Source organism: Ptiloglossa arizonensis, chromosome 7 (assembly GCF_051014685.1).
Source record: "Ptiloglossa arizonensis isolate GNS036 chromosome 7, iyPtiAriz1_principal, whole genome shotgun sequence".
NCBI lineage: Eukaryota > Metazoa > Arthropoda > Insecta > Hymenoptera > Colletidae > Ptiloglossa > Ptiloglossa arizonensis.
The window spans coordinates 16,658,915-16,681,217 of NC_135054.1; the positions used below are offsets into that span (position 1 = coordinate 16,658,915).

General features: G+C 38.4%; 1 protein-coding gene across 2 annotated transcripts in view; it reads left to right on the plus strand.

The window, feature by feature from the left end:
- LOC143148989 (uncharacterized) overlaps positions 1 to 22,303 on the plus strand; it is a 420,594-nt gene that overhangs the window by 126,279 nt on the left and 272,012 nt on the right. The gene's annotated exons all lie outside the window — the stretch shown is intronic.

Below are 22,303 nucleotides of genomic sequence, written 5' to 3' on the forward strand. Positions count from 1 at the left end.
TCAATTGATAAGATTCCTTTCTATCGTCTAGCTTCACTTGACACCGCGAGATGCAATATTCCAATATCGGTAATACGCATCGATATCTCGACTTATTTACACGTCGATATACTAGAATGTAGCTGTTCTCGTTAATACGTTTCCATCGGAATGATTTCATAACAAGCGAGTCAGGTGAACTAAGTGTTAAAAAATTTCAATTTGGCGCCACCGGAACCCCCTTCGTTCGCTGTTCAATTTTAATGACGCGGTCATGCAAAGGAAGTAGAAAATAGTTTCGCTGCAGCCCCGGAGAATTCAATTTGTCGTGTCTGAACTTCCAGCTGGCTCCTCCACCCTCGTCCCTTTTCTTTTTTCGCTATTTTCATTGAACTCGTTTTTAATATTGCCCTTCTCCGGCTCCATTTATACATATGTATGAAGAGATTTTAATGTTCTTCCGGCGTATGGGGGCGTCCACACGGCAAGCTGACATTATTGCACCCAACGCGTTTCGCTCTGCTGACGCAGCTCTTCCGAAGATCCCGCAAGAATTTTTACACGAACACATGTATATGGATCTCGTCTTCGGAGCGTACCGCTTTATTACACCATTGTAATAGGGATTTAGCAATGATCCTTTCGTTCTCTCTTCTCGAACAAACACCACGTCGTGTTAATTCGTTCAAACGTTACTCGGTCAGGATATGACGGTAAAGCCTTCAATTAATAGAAAGATCTCGAACAAGGGAATCTTCTAATAACGGAACAAATTTTCTAATCTTGATAATTCTTTCAGCGAAATAACACAAGTACCGGTAACAAGTTTCGTAAAAATTCTACGTTATCGTTAAAGATCGTTCAACTGTACGGAATAAAATTCCAGAATCTTCGGTATTTGAATGAATAGAGAGGCAGCGAATAAAATAATATACTTTCTGATTCAGATTATTCCTCGAATAAAATGATATAGTTATCAATGACAATTCTCGTAAGAATTATATTTCATCGTTTCGGCTGCATTAAATTCTTCTTACGCTTAAAATCGCGTAACCTCTGTTCTCACTGTGACGAAATTTAAAGATTCGCGAGAGAGATATTTCTACTGCTTGAAATCTTAATATACTTTGCTAAGCTCGCGGTAATCTCACCACTCTCCAATAACCTCATATTTTATTTCGGTCGTCGGTTCTCTGGTCCTTTGTTGCCATTATTCCCTTTGAACTTGTATGCTGACAGTTTCGCGCTAAATTGTACTAATCGAAAACGATTTTCAACCGTTATAAAAAAAAGATTTCTGTACGAGAAAGGACATTGCACCGTGTGAGCTCTGGATAAATAGATCCACTGATAGATATGTATAATATATAATATATATATATATACATATTTCGTGGAAGTTTACCGGTACTCCGAGTACAATTAAATTCTTTATAATTCATCGTCTTTTATCGGTTCCAGTCTACAAACACCGGGATCGATATAACGCGTTTCCGCGTGTCGAAAAATAATTAATCACGACGAAAAGTTCCGCGAAGTTTGCTCAGCGAAGCAAATCGTGGAGACCAAGAAACTCAACCGTAGAAAAGGTGCGCCAAAGGCATTGGCCTGCAGATGGTTAAGCGGTGTCACGGCCGAGTCGTGATTTATGTAGCGGTGTAAGTCGTTGAGCATTATGTAATTAGCAGTAAATCTGGTAATGCGCCGTACGGTGCTTGACTGCTGCAGTAGACTCTAATTTCTATGCTGCGAACCAATCGCATTAGTGCCACGCGGCTGTGCCTATGTTCACCATTTTGCCTCCTCTTACTCCGTTCATGCGCGGCAGATATTTAAGTCGTTAAACAACTACACGCGGCTACCCCTCCTCGCGAAGTTTCGTGATCTAGCTTCCCTTAAGGACACGTTGAATGCGCTGAATGGTAGGGATCGGTGCCAGACGTTACTTACTTAAATTGCTTGTAACATCGAAACAAGAATGTTTCGCGGAACACCCGATGCATTTACCGTGTAGCCGCAGATATATTGTGACAAATATTCCCTGGTTTGTACAAGCTTGGTGAGGACGAGAGCTACGATATCGACACAGGACGATTCTTCGCGGAAGAACGAATCGAAAGTGTGGAATAATGGTTTTTGCCACGAGCCTTTGTTTAGAAGAAACTCGGCTTTGAATATCGATTCGGCGCGCGCGCGGGATCGGGTGTACTCGGTTAACGTGTTCGTCCGTTCCTCGTTACTTTTGCCGATGTTGGTGTTTGTAAATATCGACGGTGCTGCGTTGACCGTCTTAACTGGTTCCGACTAGTTCGAAGATAGCAAGATCGATGGGAAACGGTTAATATGTACTATCGTCAATATTTACAGTACACCGAAACGACTAGAAATATTGAGTAACGGGCAGAGCCGTTCACCAAGTTATATTTTATCGCACGCGTGCCCGATGAATTTTCGAAATTGATTTCCTCGTAAACGAAGCCTCGCGCGAGAGTGTTTCGTGCCACATTTTCCGCTTTATTTTTCCACGCGAGCTTCGAAAAAAAAAACGTACAAACCAATATTACGTAACGGTTACGGTGGTAAGTTGCTAAGTAACGAATTAATACGAACATCCATCCAAGTGACATTCAATTTCTGGTATTACAGATAACAGATGGTTCCACACTCGCTGCAACTTCTCAATTCTAATCGGATTTCCTGAATGGAATTTAACGTAATAATTCAATTCGACTGGATATCAATGTAATACCAATGTAGACCTTTCGCGGTGGACATTTTTTCAACGAGTAAATTATTGTAACCACCGGTGTCACTTAAGAATCACGATACATTAACGATGCCGATGTTGAGGAACGTTAAAGTGTCTAGCCAACGTAACTGCCAAAAATTGAGAGTATCGTTACGCGCCAAGAAAAGGAAACAATCTTCTAACGTAACTATTAATTCTGAGTCGTTGGCATATAAGGGTTGTTTCTTTCGTCGTAAATTTTTACTGCAACGAGACAAGTGATATACGAATATTTTAAACCACAATGTTGCCCCGTCGTGCAACGTATAGTGATTTCGCGCGTGTACTCGCAGCTGTCAAGCGTCTTGGCACGTGACATCGAAATGCGCGCGAGAAGGAGAAGCGGTTGCGTGAACTTGGCCATTAGCCCCTTAGCTGGCAAGAATATGTACGGCCAAGTAAGCAGAATGAGAGTAAGAAACAGGATCTGTGCGATCAGTTTCAGAAAGTATTAGAGACACCTACGTGATAACTCGCCGGATAGTGCTGTATTTTTTTTTACAAAAACAACCGTACCTGATATTCAACATTTCGTTTATCCTCGTCGCTCCTGCAACTCGAACCCAACTGGTTCACGTTTGCGAGATGACTTATCGATCGAGCTATTGTTACATCCTTTCTAAACCTAATACTCAAAATAATTCGTCCATTTGATCCTTAGCGGTATCCATTATCTATCTGCCGAGTAATGAGTTGAATCTTGTTAAAATTTAATCGATCGTACCTCTGCACTTCCATAATTGAAAATATGGAAGTAAATATAAAGCAAATTGGTCCATTGACGACATAAAAATAATTTAAATCGAGGAACATTGTTACACAATTGTACCGTGTTAATCATCGAGCCTTAAATATCTTAACCTTGGATCGTCGCTTCGAGGTGCATCCCGACAGGTCTGTATTAAATTGTAAAGTGTTACTATACAATTAAATTCAGACTCGTTGCAATATCGCTCGAATGTAATGGAAGAGAGTCGAAGGTTAACGTATTTACGACTGGATAATTATCGTAGTCTTAATAAACGGTCTCGTTATTTGCTAAATAATCCACTTGGCGAACATTATGGAAGCCCGAAGAACGTCATTCGAATTCGTTGAATTCTTTAATACTTCAGTCCGCCGCTGGTCCACCGTGCAAAGAGAATACGAATGCATTCTACGGGCAATTTATCGTTATCTGGCTTCTTCTCTAACCCCATTCCTCGCTCCGCCGTTTTCTCTTGAATCACCTGCTCCTGCCGGAGCTCATTTCTCGTGCACGGACGATTTATTGGATTCTCATTCGTCGAACGTGGCTCCGCGAGAACGCTGTCTAATTCGAATCGCTTCCGACGCACGAATGGCCGCCACGATTAATCGCTTTCTTGAACAGGTGGATGTGGTCGTCGGGGCTACCAAAAGCTCTCCCTTTCTCCACTCGGTTGTCCCCGCTTTTGTTTCCTCTTTCGTGTCTCTTTCTTCTCCGCATTAAACCCGTTCCCGAATTTAATGGACGTGTTGGAACGATTTGATCGCGATCCTGAACGTAAAATGAGTCTCGGGCCTCTGTAAAAGTACGATTTAATTCTTGCAACGATCGATCGTTCTCTAATCTCGTGGCCAGTGACTCGAGCAACGCGAGGGTCAAAGGTGTCCACGTGTAATCGAGGAGGAAAAATTGATAACATTTTTAATCGATTGAGAAAGTAATGGGAGAATTTCTCTAAGCTGGAAAATTGTTTATCGAGAAACGATCACTTTTAATCATTCTTGTACATTGGGCACAAAATTCTGAATCCGTTTCAATCGTAAAAGTCGAGATCAACTTCTGGATCGTTCCTACGTGCTCCGCTCGATCGAAAGGATAAAAATTTTCGGAAGGAACCCCCATTTCTTCGACTTTCAATAAATTCACATAGACGATGAAACAAAAATTGATACTTATATTTACACTCGAGGTAAATTTAACAATATCAACGAACGTCCACCGATCCAGTTACACGTAATTCGTCCGCGAAAACCTCGACAAACGTTTCGTCATTCACTTGTACAAAGTAAATACGCATTGACACCGGCCGATGAATTAAACCCAAATGAATTCGTAAAAAGGAATACGGGTTTCGTTGAAAAATCAACGGGTCGATGTACTCGAACCTGCATAGGTGAGTACAAATGTCACGTGACATTTGTACAAATTACATTTCTTCGAATTACCGCGGTGCATCGTTTGCTCGTGTAACCAACCGGTGGCTTGCATTCGGCGCGATGTTTGAAGTTGCGTGTCACCGTTTCGGAGAGCGTAAACGCGAATGAAACCGTTTCTTCTGTATCGTTTAACGCGAACGACAGTGAACACCGAAAATTTTCCCACTCCCGTGGAAATAAACCAACGCGTGGAAATTCATGCACGATGAAAAGGTGTACTCGGGCGATACTATATGGGTTTACGATGAGGTTGAAAGCGCACAGTGGAGACACTAATACCGCGGCGCCTCTCTCTCTCTCCTTTTCCTTACTAATGATATAAGACTTAATTGGTGCGGCACTCAACACCGTCGAATTAACGGAGAACCCAGTGCCGTCATTAATATGATGCATTACCCAGGGCCTCGGCTGGCTCAGACTCCTCCACTCGACTTGACTCCACTTGGCTCCACTTCGCACGAGGCTGTGCATCAGTATTCAACTCGTTCTTTCTTCGATCCACGCGAGACACGGTTCCGCGGAAAGTTGTTTTCGGTGTCTCGAGTACAAATGACACAATCCCATCGGATAGAGATCTACCGGTGGGTGCATTCCTACGACGTTGCCAGCCACCCGATTTTCTTTTCTTCCCGTTCGATACCATTTGCGTTATAACACCAACGAAAATTATTGGATAACACAGCACACCAACCGAGGGCAGGTTCAACGAAACGTGTCCCGTTGTTCACTAATACTTTAACTAAGGGTAATTCAGCGGAACGAGACGATGTTGAATAATAGATCAACTAAGGGTAATTCAACGGAATGAACCATTGTTCAATAATACAGCGACCAAGGGTTCATAGGAGAGTCTTAATGAATAATTTTGTTAAATATAAATGTTTGATAGTCGGATGAATGTAGGAGCACTCGAGTCTATTCGATACATAGAAATGCACTTCCTGCTGTATAGCGTTACTTTCGTTTGTTTTCCAATTTTCTGACAACGGAGTACCAAATTTTCGGATTTTTATTCTTCTTCGAGTAAAGTAATGCAGGTATCGGTAAGAATTTTCGTAAAAATTGTACGTTATCGTTAAAGCTCGTTTAATTGTACGGAATAATATTATGTCTTCTCTATTTGGAGGAATGTTCTCGGAGTAGGTGGGTGTCTTTGGTTTCAATTGAGGATAATAAATAATTGTTTGCGATTTCATCTAACTCCTTAGAACTAATGTCGCTAGTGTCTAGCGTCGGTTGTTCGCGATAAGCATCTTTTATGTTTCCCCAGGTGATGTAGTATAATTGTTTTGTTTCGTCCCTTGCATACTGTAGCTGATATCGAGAGAAAATTACTTTTGCCCTAAAATAATACACTACGACTTCAAAGTTGGGCATTTAGATTCGAACAATTAAATCATGGGTTAGTAATTTTCTTCGAACATTTTTCATATGATTTTTATTATTAATGCTTCTTGTTTCACTACACACACACACACGTATATATATTTTCTAATTTATAAATTATGATACGTATGACCTACATTCGCGCAACAATTTTTTATTCGCTTCAGCTTGTACATTGATCTCTGAAATATTGATGTGCGTTTATAAATTATTCTATGAACGAATAAAAGAAAATATTGAATAAATATGGGTCGTACGTAATACGTATCATAGTTTACAGGATATAGAGTACATATTTAATTAAATTTAATTAAACACACGGTGCAGCTACCAGCTTTAATAACAAGAATTCTACAAAAGAATCTGAAGAAATTTAATAACACGCGGGTCAATTCATCGTTCGAATTTACATACAACTTCAAAGTCATATTATATCGTTTCAACGTACACCTAACATTTCCATTATTCTTTCGAAACTCAGTTCTAATAGACAGCGCTTTCAATTTAAAATTTGCATCGCAAATCAAACGCGAGAAATATAAGCAAGTACTGCGCGAACAATTTATTATTTACCTCGGTAATGTCCAAATTTAATTTTAGATCTAAATCAATTTTAGATCACAATAGTAATGGAGTTCTTCTGTATCAAAGGTGATACCATTGATCTGATCTCGATCGTCGTGGTGCTTGATTTTTCCACAAGGTTGATAACTACGAGCACCTGATTTTTTACTCCGTTGTACATTTTTCACGTTATTTCGTCGATCGTCGAGCAGAGTTTCTTCAGAAATCGGCCTCGATCGTGATAGATTGAAACACGACTTCGCTTTTATCGACTTTAATACAACTGTATTTGACTTGATTCGCGCTTGCATAGTCGATGGCCACCATTTCCCTGTAAATTCGCTCTTTATCGATTCCACGAAGGCCGTTGAGGTGCGTACGGTAGCTAGATTTGCGGTCTACCACGAGGACCGCAGTTCCATCACGATTTTTACCCTGACAATTGCCACACTTCGGGGTGTTTAACTATCCTTTAAAGTGGACCGATACGCAATTATTATCCGAATACTCCTACACCGAGCCCTGTTATAGTTTTCAGATATATGAGCTCATATTGAACAAAATATACTCTTTTACTTTTACGTACAGCATAAAGTAACGATTTCCAACTATAAAAATCGAATACAAGTATTGGGCGATAATTTCAGAAAATTTTTTCAGTAAAATTTACATAATTTCGTATACCTAATTCGTTGGTTTTTGGTCTTGGTAAATGTCATTTTATAGAAATTTATGATCAATTTAATAACGAAATGGAAACAAAGTCTCTGGCAAGAGTACAAGTTTTTATATAGAAACATTTTGCGTGACTGTCTGCTGTGAATGTAAACAATTTCACATGTGGACTATGTGAAACAATTTGGATAGTTTTTAATTTATATTACATCCATTAGATTTTTAAAATTGTAAAAGTAATGTACACAATAGCATTATGTTGTTTCGATTAAGTTCGTCCTGTTTCTGATAATGTACAGATAGGTCCATGTTTCTTATTTGTCGACAAATATTTCTCAGAACGAATGGGTAAGCTTAATCTCCGTGTGCCAAAGTGTGAAATAATTAAGTCTTAATAATAATTCTGCACGTGATACCGAGTGCGATAGTATCTGTGTAATACGAATACAATTACACGAAATTTGAAAAAGTCTGAATAAAATTTCTCGATCCTCGTCCATTTCGATAAATTTAAATTCCTATTTTTATCTGACCGAAGATCGTTAAGAATGTAGTTCAATTCCCAGAATTCACTGCTTTAAGAACTGGCTTCGCTGAAATCAACTCGCACCACCCTTTAAGCCGAGGATTCGAATAAAAAATTAATGAGATCGTGTACATCGAACTGTGTTATTTCCGTTCTTTAATGAGATCAGATACTAAAGTACATTTTTCAATAGTTTAGCCTACGGTTTATGACTGGTACAATAACGAAGAACTTCATTACGATGTTGATTAATAGAAAAAAGTTAATTGCTACACGATCTTCCCTACTCCGGTTCGAATTCAGCTCTTCGTGAAGGAATCACGATGAAGAATGGTTCCGATTGAGTTTCATTTATATAAGTCACCGGTGTGTATTGCATCTTCGATAATCGCAAATTTATACAACAATCGGATGAAATTGTAACGTTTGCATTTATGGAATTCGGTAACGGATATTTGCTTATCTCGTTCGGATGTCGAATTTTAAGTGGAAAGCGAACATTCTTTCGGCTCCAGATTCAATGTCTGTTATAATTACACGTCGCGAATTAAACTGGATGGGCGACGAAATTGCATCGTCGTTGAAACGCGCGCAACACTTTTACATTTGATGGAAGTGTAGCATAGTGAGCTTCCCAGTAATCGGCTTTAGAAGCGTGTAAAAACTCGATTAAACGACACCTACATTATTTGTTAATAATGTTCGGATGATGTTAGATATCGTTGCACCAGTGAACTCGCTCTTTTCACCGCGATGAACAACGATGGGAACTTTATCGTTGAAAACGTTATAAGAATCAAGCATGCTACGACGCGATTTATTTTACCAAACGCGTTCCGTCTGTGAATTCAATGTCTCTTTTTTCATGCATAAACGTACATACAATGTACACGTTCTGCTCAAAATAAGAATATGTTCTTTTTAAGGTACGATTGTATTCTATATGAAACCAGTTCTTCATTCGTGCTTTTGGCGGATGTATAGACAGAGTTTGAAAGAAAAACTGGTTATAATTAGTACATGACTGGCAATTTAATATCGAGCAGAGCAATAAATACAGAGACGATCGTGGTTAAAGATGACGGTAAAGTTTCATAGAAAAATTCGATCGTGGAACGATCATTATTATTAAACGTCTTTATTATATACCCTACAACTTGTACGCGCGATTAAAAATACATACCGGAAATAAAATACAACCACAATATCCTACGTAAGAAACAAGTTGAGGATACAAAAAATTCTGTTACAAAACCTAATCTCAAATTATATCGATTCGAGACACGAGGAAATTGGAAAGATTTCTAATGGAAAGCTTCCATGCTCATCTCTTGGTTATTATTATTTATTTTCTCGATTACCCGATAAACTTACCAACTTGTCTGAACATAGGGAAGCTTCCATGCTTTATTATCCCTCAATTATATTATTTAGTTTCTCGGTGGCACGTTAAACTTCTCAGCTCGTTTGAATACAATAAAGCTTCCATGCTTTATTATCTCTCAATTATATTATTTAGTTTCTTGATTACACGATAAACTTTTCGGCTTGTCCGAAGGTAGCGAAAGCTTCCGTGCTTTATTATCCCTCAATTACGTTATTTATTTTCTTGATTACTCGGTAAACTTTCAAGCTTGTCTGAATACAGGGTATTTCGCGTTGCAAGGTGGAATCTCTTCCGTCGTAAAACTGTAAATGCATATTGGAAAGACGAATTACTCCGAGGTCGTATTCATCGAAATGTTATCCCTTTATTTGCAATATCAGTCTGATGCACGACTACCGTCTATCGTTGATCAACCCCCAGGAGCGGGCGGCATTCATTCTCAGCTTCAGGAATCCTTGCAACATTCGCAAGCTCACCCTTGTCGGGATGAAGTCGGATGAATTTATACGAGTGCTCGCCGATTCTCTTCCACGTCTCTTATTCTCTTTTCGACGTGCCTCTATTTTCTTCTTCCGCTACGCCATTGCTATACCTCCCGATCCTGCATCTCGGCGACTTGAAGGATCGACCTGTCTTTTGGAATTCCAACTTCGTTCCAACACCGATACTTGTTTGTCCACTTGTTAGGAGAAATGGACATATCGTGTCGGTAGCTACTTACGATCCATGAAGTTTGCCGAGGTTGTCGAGCAGATCGCGAATGTTATAGAAATTGTGCGCCCGATGATCCCCGCGATGCAACATTTTCATTGCTTCTCGCAACAATCGTCGGTATTTGTACGAATCGTTCTCGTCCACTCGCCCGTAAACGATGCATAGGTGATCTTCTCCCGAGTATTATACTTCAAAGAGGGGAAAACCAGTTTTAAAAAGATCCCGAAGTTGATAAGTTCCAATCGATCCGTAGCAATGTAACAAAATTTTGAGCACGCTCTTGAAACGTTCTCGAAGATCGATATCGTTAAATTTTTAAGATTCTTATCGACACGTTTTACGAATAATTTTTTGTTATTTAATGTACCTGTATTACAAAAAATCGAATTACATTTAATATTGCAATAATAGTTTTCTAAATAGTCGAAATTAATATCACGTGACTGTTTCACAAAGTAGCATTCGGAATTAGGTAATTTGATTGCGTCGCATTCTGAAATTAATTTTGATTAAAAGTTTCGCGAGAGCATTTTTACGCTCTCACTTACGCACGGGTATATTCTAGTTACATTTTATATATTCATGTATGTACTGTCACGCATGCGTAATAAAGACGTATAATAATAATAATGATAATACAAAATTGATACTAATTTAATTTTTCATGCTTGACAAGAGTGAGTTCCACTATTTGCTTTAAAAAAAAAATAGAACCCCGTAACTGATTATCAATAATTAATTTAGAAAATAATAGGTACGATTAAATTTATTAAAAAGGATTGCAATATTTAGTAAACACGATGCACAAAGTTACCCAGTGATTATTTTAGCGAACAATTCCCAAACGTGTATTTACGTTTCTTCCATGACTTTAAACCAATGCTCGTTGTTTCAGAAAATCCTGCGTATTAACTTATAACAATGTAATACCACTTAACAGATTCACGTTGGATTTGAGAAGAAAATTATAGACTTGCGGCAATTGCTCTAAGGAATTAATTTCGGAGCAAACTCGACACCTTACTACTCCCAGAATAATAATGTTCTGGACGAAAACCATTTTATCATTAAATATATCAATGTAGGTTACGAAGGATTCTACAGAGTTACCAAAAAGGTCGGCTGTTAGCTAGAAACCGACGAAAGTTCTCGACGTGTTTAAATGAAACTCGAGCGCGAGAGTAGCCTTTTCACTGGAGAGTTACGCGTGCCCTAAAGCCACGTCAAGCACGCTCGGCTGGATATCAGATCGAAAGTTCGTGTCTCTCCTATTTTCCGCGAGAATTTTCGGCGTGGATCACGGCTGCGAAATCTTCCGAGATTTCTGCGAAGTTACGGAACTGGTCCTACCGAGCGGAAAATTCGACACGGTTGCTCGATCAAGCAGACCATCCGTAGACGATTAGGGAAAGCCCTGACAGATAAATTGAGGGTAATTAAGCTTAAGTCCTTTAAGGTTTAAGTTTAAATGAAATATCCGACAAAAAACGACTTCTCTAAAGCGCGCCTGCTAATTGAAAGTCTGAAACCTGCTTGTTCGAAGAGCGAGTGAAAACTTTTTCGATTACTGTTTCATTCTCGATGAAAGTATCGAAGAAACGAGAAACTGTTGGCGAACAGAACGTAAAGGAGAAAGATCGGAACGATGTTGCGTTCTCTATCGAAAGTTTACGATATAAAACGAAAAATGATAAAGTCCGATGGGGAGTGGATAGCGATCGAAAGATGAATCGAATACATTTGTACGCTACATTTGAAACGTTCCCTTTGATCGATACCGGTGTAACTCTTTCGGGAATGTTAAAAATCTACGGACTTTAGGAATGCACAGTGCAAAAGCGATTCAGGAATTTACTACGTATTCCTCGTACGTGGGATTCTTCCCTGCAATAAATTGAAAAAAAAAAAACATACAATAGGAAGGGAGGGAGATAGAGCTGTAAAATAAAAGATAGAGTGACGAAGGAACAGACGTGCGATCGTGATACGTTTCTGTAACACTAGATGGCGTTACCGTGGCTGCGCGACGTTGATGCGCAGTATCACCGTGCTACTGATCGCACGACAAAACGGCTTAACATTCCAAAGTGTATAATTTAAAAAGGATTGTCCCGTACGCAACGAGTCGCATAAATGTCAAATGGCGATGTTTTGTTAACATCTTCGCGACTTCTAAATATTAAAAAAGGGTTTCGATCTAAGGAAGAAACTGTTCTTTATTAAATACATATCAATCTTTATTTTCCATATTTCACTCAAACGATTGCATCGCATTACATATACTTCGTACATTGATATGTTAAATATTTGTAAAATATTATCGAATTGGAATCGTTCTTTTGGAATTCGTTCTCGAAACAAACCGATACGTGTTTAATTTTTAATATTTGATGTTCTCACTTAACCCAGTCGCTCGTTTACTTACGCGCGTGTATTTGCATACGGAGTCTCACCGATTCTCTTAAATGCATGTGCAAACTGAACAATTGCTGCGAAAGGCACCAACGATTCGTTTAGTAGCGACTATCGTTGCTCGATGAGATTGAAAATGCATCCAAGCGAAAGATTTCACGAGAAAACAGAGCGAGAATCAACGAAGTAAGAAACAACCGTACACCGGAGGCAGTCGAGTTGATGTTGCGGCAGAAATTAGGCGAGTTTATTACCAGAAAGGGAAGTTGTTTCGAGATAGTAGTAGCAGTGAGTTTCGTTATCGCAGATTTGTGCAACGAAGCAACACACGTTTTCTCTCTCCCTCCTCCCCTTCATTACCGCCATCTTTCACCTTTTCCCCGCGTTTTCGTTTCTCCGTCCGGTTGTTCTTGCCGCTGAAAGGCAAGAGATACTCCGAGACGAATAAAGCGAACAAGGAGCAAAATCCGCGTTGAGAAAACAGACGGGAGATCTCGAGGACGAAGTGGATGAAGGAGAAACTGGCTGAGAATAACACTGCAAGCAGCATGAACCATAAAACTATTAAAGACTCATTGCCGGTGCCTCGGAGCTCTACAAACTTTCCTTCTTCGTAAGAAACACTTAGTCGTTAGATTTGTCGGAAACGATCACTGGACCCAAATCGTCTTAAGGCAACGGTGCTAAAATTGTTTGGAGAGCTATCTTAAATAAAAAGAATTCGTACTATTTGCGCTGAGTAATCGTAACGTACGTTCTCAAAGTAGATGACACGTTGAAATGTTGATCTTTCCAGTTGATGCTCGGTACAAGGATCTCTTTCCACGAATAATTACTTTTTGGATAGCTTAGCAGAATACGAAAAATAATTTATCGATGGAAAGATTGAAATTAAAGTTAATTATGCACAATTAGATTTTAATACAAATACTTCGAAATATAATAGTGATTTTTGTAAGTCAACTCGAAACCTAGTTGAGCGTCTAAATTCTGGATAAATACAGTACTGTCCTTCAGGTTGTCGCATTACCCTGCGATTGTACCCTGAACAGATGTAGTAGGTAAAATTGTATCCTGCAACGTTCGAATTATAATAATTTATGTTTTTTTTTTGTGTTTCAGGTAAGTGGAACGACCTCTTGACACCCATGGGACTTTGGAATCTCATTTTTAATACTCTCGTGAGAAACTATCAAATATTAATTACTTTCTGTGAATACGCGAATTAAAGTTCGTAGTCTGAATCAGCATACTGCTGGATGTCTTTATCGAGCGTTCTTTCGACGCCCGAGTTATATATCAGTGATGGATTTCTTTGTCGAAATCCTCAAGAAGATTGTTCACAATTCATGCGCAGGAACGAGTCTCCTCGAGTGCATGTGAGATATTTATCAGCGAGATAGAATTTTTATTAAGGCTCGAAATCACTTACACGACAAAGCATTCAATTTCTAAGTTCGAATACAGGTCATCCAGGGAGAACGAAATATGAATGCATTTTACAAAATTTTCGATGCTTTTTTTATTCGTTTTTTTTTTTTACTTTTCAACGTAACAGAATACATTGTAATTATAACGGTAAATAGAAATTTATACTATATATTTCAACTGGAACGATTGTGTCCTTCAGGTAAGAGTAATCTTTATATATTCGTCCTCTCTTTTGTCGTTGCTCCAAATACGAAATTCTTTCTTTACAAACATTTACCATTTACGTAAGTTCTCCATTTTTAATTATTGTTAAAACTTTTACGAGTACTGTCCTGTTTTCATTAATTCGTATCTCGAATATTTTGATTTGAGTTTGTAACAATATTTCAACGACAATTTAACGTACCGTGATAGATCACAAAATAGAATTTAAATATCAGAGTCGCGGTGGAATCAATTGACCTCCCAAGGTCACCGAGCGGCTATCCCCGTCATACCGTTAGGCTACCCCGCCGTTCTCGTCTATTCGTTTTACCTCACCGTTATGTTTGAAAGACAGATAGGTGAGCTGGTATGGAATAAAACCAGCTGTGCCTGGCGTTATTCACAATTGAGGAAGTGACCTTGGGAGACCACTTAATTCTTCCCCGATTGCATACATTATTTATACATTACACGTCTGTGAAGGAATTTGGAAGCTTAATTAATTGCCAATTATTGTGCGAGTGTAAAAAATTTTTTCTTACGGTATACAGGAGTTCCGTTGTTGCTTTTACAGTTAAATGTTTTCGGTACCATTGTAATACGAAAGCCTTTAATTTAATACTAGCACTAAATCGAATAAAAAAACTTATCGTATACTTTAAAGTACTATTTCATAATTTTCATCTAATCGTCTATTGTATGATTTCTAAAAGAACCACGTTGGGAACAAAATTTACCGTGTGAGATCAATTTTCTTAAAAACGACATTTAGTACAAAAATTACGATTTCTACATTCTCGCCACACTCTTTTCTCTCTTGATTTACGTGCTTCTTAGGTAATCCACGTAATTACTCCGTTGTATTTTATTCTTCACTGTATTCGGGTTCGCGAGGTATTCTACTTTTCATCGTGTTCTATAACGTAACGTTACTTCCATTCTTACGAATGGATATTTCTTATCCCACGAATGGAATTTTTGAACCAAGCTCTCGGTTGAAGTTCAGTCGAAATCGCAGGGTAAATCGGGTAAACGATTTCACCGTGATTGTTAAATATTTAAAAATATTCACGCAGGAAGCAATTATCCGCCACGAAGTAACGCAAAGACTGCGTTTATCGACGATAATTATCACGGAGATTAGCTTCGGTGTAATGAATATTCCAACGGATTGGCACTCTGAGGACCGCAGAGACTGTCGAATCCCTGCGGGCGATGTAATCCGTGATCGATAATAATTATGCGAAACATTGTGCTCACCACGCTCGTCCCGGTCTATGCATGTAATCTTTGCCTCTTTCTCTATCATTCCAACCGCCATTTGAACAGGGAGTGTGGCTATAACAGTCGGGAGGGTTGAAAGGGAATTTCCACTCCTCCTTTTCGCAGAGGGTAAACTGGGTTAATTTCGCACACAACAAGACCTCGTCATCGAGTCTGCACGACGGAAACTGGTTGGGAAGCTGGGAAACGCGGAAGGAAGTGCACGATTGATTCTACTTTTTCTCTTTCGTACTTCTCGTTGCAATTGTTGCATCAATTGTCTTGCAATTCGCGGGAATAATTTAGTAGCTCGCGAGGGGAGTTTATGATACCGACGAGCGACATTTAAATAGAACTTTAATCGTCGACGTTAAATCCCGACATTAAATTGTAGAGATTACTGAGTATAAACAAACTGCGGGACAATAGAGGTTTCTAAAGCGGCCATTTGTATGAGAAATGACTTTCAACATTTACCGAGGAATTCGTATCGTTCTCGCCAGCCGTGTTCGATGATACAATGACGATAAGGATTTTTTACTCTTTTCTCTGTATCGAATTGCTTCGCTCATTTCGGTGATTCTGCGTAAGGAGTCTCTGGGAATTTTAGACGTTCAAATAAAAAAAAACTGAAAGAACAATGAATATATTTTATCAAGTTATACGTAACAGTACGATAGACTTAATAGTATTGTACAATTGAATTGTACAACCGATAGAAATTTCAGCAGGTATCGTTGTAATTATTTTTAACAATACGGATATCTTTTTTCTACGAGGTATTCAAATATTCAAATTTCAGATCGATGGCTCGATCAGTTTTCGAGATACGATTTTCTCGAACTTGAAAACTGTACTCGATCTCTCGATCTTATTTTGTAAATTCTTTACGGGTCGCAAATTTATTGGTAAAGTCTCACGAGTGTACGAGACAAAGAAAATAGAGGAAAAATGGTTTCATTTTGTTTTTCACGCGCGTAGAACGCAAAGACCTCTTTTAAATACCATCGGTTTCACCTGAGCGTATTATAATTGGCGCGCGAGTTCAACTGGAAGGACGAGTCGCGGATTCCTGGAATCGTTGGCTATAAATTCCAGGAACCGACCGCAACTGTCCATAGGCTCATCGTCCAACGTGGCGCTGTTCTCGGGTGGAGCTCCTTACGCGACTTTGCCCCCTTCCACATGCCGTGTTCCGTTTGTACGGGGTGTGCACACGTAACGCTGCATTAACTTGCGTTCCTGCGGTGCAGGACCTGTACTGCGCTAACGGAGAGAGTGGGGGGAGGGGGTAAGGTCCCTAAGCTCGGATGCTGACGCTAGACTGCACTGGTCTAGGAGGTGGCGGTTTATTAGGGACCACGGACATAACGGTTTATCGTACGATAAGTTAGACAACATGGTTGATACGACTGTTTGAACAATAATTACAGAATGCGCATACCAAAGGGACTAAATGCTAGAACTAAACAGATTGGGATCTTTCCGTAATTAGATGCTGCGTGCCAGACTGCCGATAACCTTGGGAAAGGACGTAGCGATCAACAATTCTGGACCTAAAATGTTTCGTATAGTTCTTTCGTTAAACTGAAACGTGCAATAGTGTTATCTTATCGAATTATAATGTTCAATATTGTCCTCTTACTAAACTTTTCTTTGGTTCCAAATAATCGAGACTGAAATCACACTGAACGTATACTTTAAGAGTTTATAATGATGATGTGATAAATGTAGTACAATTAAATTGAATTAAATAAGCGTGCGAGACGGAAATTTGTCTCCCAAATGTGTGACACAAGAATAAGTGAACGTTATAAAATAATATTGATAGAATTATATTTTAGGAGAGAATAAAGAAACATAAATTTTTTTCTTCGATTAAATAAATCGTTTCCCTTTTATAATTTGTCAAAATTCATCTTTGACATTTAGTCACTTTGATATTTCCGCTTTACGAAGTGGAGATCGTTGTAGAGATCGTTATATGATACTGTCCTGTTAGATGGCAATATTTCGTAGCTATAAAACCTGGCATACTGCACATTCGATAAACGACAGATTGGAACGTGTGTTGATCATTCAGTGTCCAGTTAGAGAGATTCACTCTATGATTTCACCTTTCAAATAGAAGCGTCAAAACGTAACGAAATACAGGACAGAGTATCAACGAATTTTGAACAGAGTCTTTAACGGTGATCTCAACTTCTCCTCGAAATACGTACAATTTCAATATCGTGAAAATAATTCGTCAACAGCGATTTGTTAAACAAGTACGTTATAAATATTTTCATCGTTGCGTTATTTTCTGTTCAAACAACGTCTCGATACTAAATTTCAAGTGTGGTTAAAGGAATTAAGTTGTCGATGTACAAGTATATAATAGTATTCGGAAACTTGATAGAACGCAAATTCAAGTGGATATAACGTGGAAAAATTCCACGTTCGGAAAAATTCGAGTGCTGGGTCTACTACTCTAAGAGCACGGAAACACACGTGCACATACACGATATGAGCTATTCCATTCGTTCTTTTTCTTGTTATCTAGGTCACGTGAAAAATTCGTAAACATTCGGCAGCGAGATCAATTACCACTCAATCACGTTTCATGCGAAACGTTTTGACGTAGAACGCAAACACGTCAGGATGTAAAATTCGTGTCGACCTTTTCACAGTGCAGCTTACAATTTTTTCGCATGCTGCTCCACGACTTTGTGCAATTTGTTTCGAATAGCGATTTCTGTTTTCATAGCTGCGTAAAAAAAGAATTACATTTAAGTAGATCTCGAGAAGAGGAAATCTTTAATTAATCGACAAATTAACGAATTAACGATTACAATGAATTCAATTGCAGTACTTTTCGCAGTGTAAATTCAAAATGTTTTATAAACATTGTACGAATATTTCTCCGCTTCTCTGTAGAATGAAATTAATTAAATGTAAAATAGATCGCGAATCGACAATAATTTTAAAACTGTATTCATTGTAACACATTTGTATATATTGTTCGAAGTAGTGTTTCAATTTAATGTAATACTAGTGTCTATCTTCGAAATTGAAAATGTATAAAAACTGTAGGTTTATATCCGACACAAAGCCACGGATTTCATATTAAAGAATACTTTTTAGACATTTTTTGGTTTGTTCCATTACTTTGGAGTATCCTGTAGAACAGGTTCGAAACGACGGTGATTACAGTAAAACGAGAAGATTACAGTTACATCTATGAAAAATCAATACCTTTCAGCGTATGAAACTTCGAAATAATAATCGTTACTAAACTTTTGAATAAACATTGTTGTACTTAGTATATTGCTAAAAAAACTATACCCGACAAAGTTTAATCGTTTAAATATAAATTATTGTACACCTTGTGGATTAATGTCAGAAAAAATGTTATTCGTTATTTTATACAATATCTGTTCAGAAATGTCACAAGTGGACTTCAAAAATAATTCCAACGTCAAGATCGTACTTCCACAGAATATAGTCATAAATATATATACTTTGTATCGAATAATTTTCCATCGAGTATCGAGTGTCTTCGAAGCCGTGAAATATGTCAGAAACGAACGTCTAATTCGAGGCTACGATGATAACACGAGGGGTCGAAACTGTATTTTCTCAAGTTCGTTATTGCCGGTAATGCAAACGATCGTAGAATTCGATTCGTCGTAATGAAAGTTTTTTTCGAATATTCGACGCGTTCGGAAGGTACTCTTGAAGCGTAAAGTTAATACCAGCCATGCTCGTGGTGCGATCGAATAAGCGCCGACTACAAGGATATAATCGCATTGCCCAATTCCCATCCCGATCGACGCTGACAAATGACTCGTCGACCTGATTACTGTTGGGATTTTAACGCGAGCTTAATTAGACGCTGCAGCTCTCATGAGTGATCGAACGGTGCACGAAATGCGCAGCTCGCCACCCTTTCTCTATTTCGCGTCTCTAACCAACACTTACTGGCTTCTCATTCGCCCTCGTCTCATATATCTGTCTCGCTATTGTAACTTCACCGCGTTTACATTAGTCCGTAATACTACAGGCAAACCGAAGCATCGCTCGAGGGAAGGGCGGCTTCTTTTGCCCATTCAAATTACAGGCTGCTGGCTACGCGAGCTCATTAAACATGTGTCATTACACTTCATTAATAATCCGTTTGGATGTTAACCTCTGCTCGCGCTGACGTTAATGTTGTCGTACCTTTTGGTCACATCGGTAATATGCTTATTTGTTGAGGAAACATTAGCGATACCAAACAGAGACGAACAGTACTTTATACGAGCGATAATCGTATGATTATTTATTTTTCAAGTTTATTCAATTGATAGTTAATTGGATAAATTTTGTTCGCGTTGACGTGAAATATAATCCGATCGTACAATTTGAAATGTAAATTTAACCGAACGAATAACCCATTAAACTTGTTAATCTTTTTTCCTTTGTTCGAAATTTTTCATTTAAATAAATATTGCAACCGTGTCTGTCTTCGTGGGTTCTTTCTGCGTTAAAATTCTATTGTGTACGTTGTGTAGGGTGTTTCGTAATTTTTGTTGTTTAATCCAAATAAACAGTTACCGACGTAAAGAAAATCGAAGATAAAGGATTTTTCTCGTGCAAGGTTAATTGAACAAAGAAACTGACTTTATACATATATGTAATAGGTATTTGTTCCGCAGACGAGACGAGGGTTCGTGAACCTCTTCTTTTGAGATATATCTTCCCCCTTCTGCACGCTTTTCCGTCTCGCGCGTTAAGGCGCTTGACGGCTGCGCGACATAGGTGCGCGGAATCATTATACCACCGACCATACAGCAGAACGATTTTAACCTCCAGAAACATTTAATCTGACCACTATTGACCTTTACGCGACAAGTCGCGGGAATCGCGACAAAATTGCAATGCTCCGTTAATAATTCAGCGCCGTTAGTATTTAAAATAGCACGGTATGCCCACAGTCGATACGAATCAGACTCTTTCTTCAATTTCTGCCATCAGGATGAATATATCATACCAGTACGAACTGCATAATTGAAAAACAACTCTAAACTCCTGAGTGGTATTTCTTTCACTGTCGTCTGAACGATTTCGGACACTCGATTTAATTTGAATAGAATTTTAAAAACGAGTACAATTTTGGTCCAGCCACCGTGCATATTGTACAACCGTTTCAGTCTCAGAGGGTTGATAACAACATTGTAAGATCCAGAACAATTTTAATCTCCTGGTTGCACACATTTTGTAACTATTTAGCCTTGCAAGAACAGGGTCAGGACAGTCCCGTGCCAACTAGAATAAAATTGTATAGCGTGCTTGGTCCCTGCCTATGAAGACCACAAGGGTGATTTCAGGTGTACATACATGGCCACCCGCATTCGAAAAAAGAGGCGTCAAAGTTTCGGAAAGGCCGCTTGGTAGTTTGGTAGTTTAGTACTAATGACCGTATCGTTTCAGTAAAAGCGGTCGTGGCATTGCGGCACAGGTACATACGTATGTACGTGCACGCTAGCTTTTTCATTTGAGTTCAAATCCCAACGGAGTAAATGCTTTTTTTTTCATTCCGTGAACTTTTAACAAGTTATTTATTTATTATTAGCGAAATAGTTTAATGGTAAAATTGAACGTAAAAACATACATAAAAAACACGAACCTCGCACGGAACTTGGTCAAACGCAAACACATAACAGATTTTCAAATTGAATTTTTTTTTGAGAACGAAACTTCCCGCGAGAACAACTTTATTGTACAGTTTTTATTTATTCTTCTGCACCGGTGCAGAACGTCCTACATTCCGTTGTTTAAATATCTCCCATTCTTTTCTGATTAATTTTCAATCCTATCGAAACGTATCACCCTCTGGCAGTAAAATTCTCTCCAATGAATATTTCTATTAACTTTATTCCGATTTAATTACATTTTATAACGTTAATTCCTGTAATATATAATATGTAAAGTGGCTTCCACTCTAACATTTTAACTATTCTCTAGTTTTCTGTACTTAGTAATTCTTTAAACAAGCGTAAACTGCATAAATTCGCGCGTATTATATGATGTATGCTGTCTGTTAGATTTTATTCAATTTCCACCGAGCGGAATTCCTCTTTGAAGGTTTATTTTATTTTTGAACTCGTTTTATGAGGTATATCGTTTCTACATTTTCATTGTTGACGTTTATCGTGTATTATGACCTCCGAATGCAGAAATAGAGGGAAATTCGTTTTAAAATTTCGAATTATAATCAGCTTGAATAGAGTCTGTACGGGACTGAAGAATAAATTACTTGATGTGCGATTCATTGCGAGATAACTTTTGAACGCGATATCACTTATCGCATACGTAGTTATTAAGGGCAACACGTTTTAATCTTTCCATGCGATTGATCACCTTTGCAACTGTGTTAACCTATAATTACCTCTGAAATTAATCAAAGTTATTCATATAAACGGTTCCCGGGCAAAGTTAATCTGATTCAATGTAACGAAACATTTACAGAGTGAAGCACTTAATATAGTCACATCGAACATCTATATTTTCTGACCTATAATTATTTGCCCTTATAAATATTAAATGGCACCGAAAGTGTTAGATGCGTGATTAAACTATTTGATTAACGACACTTCGAAATCAGTTAAGTTGTTTCTTTCGTTGAATACAATTTTTTTTTTTTTTTTTTTTTTTTTTTTTTTAGCACAATTAAACGTAACAAAATGAGATCGACTAATTATTGCCTGGTTTTGTAGGAAAAAATAAAAGTGAGACGTATTCAAAGTTACGCCCGATTGTAAAATGC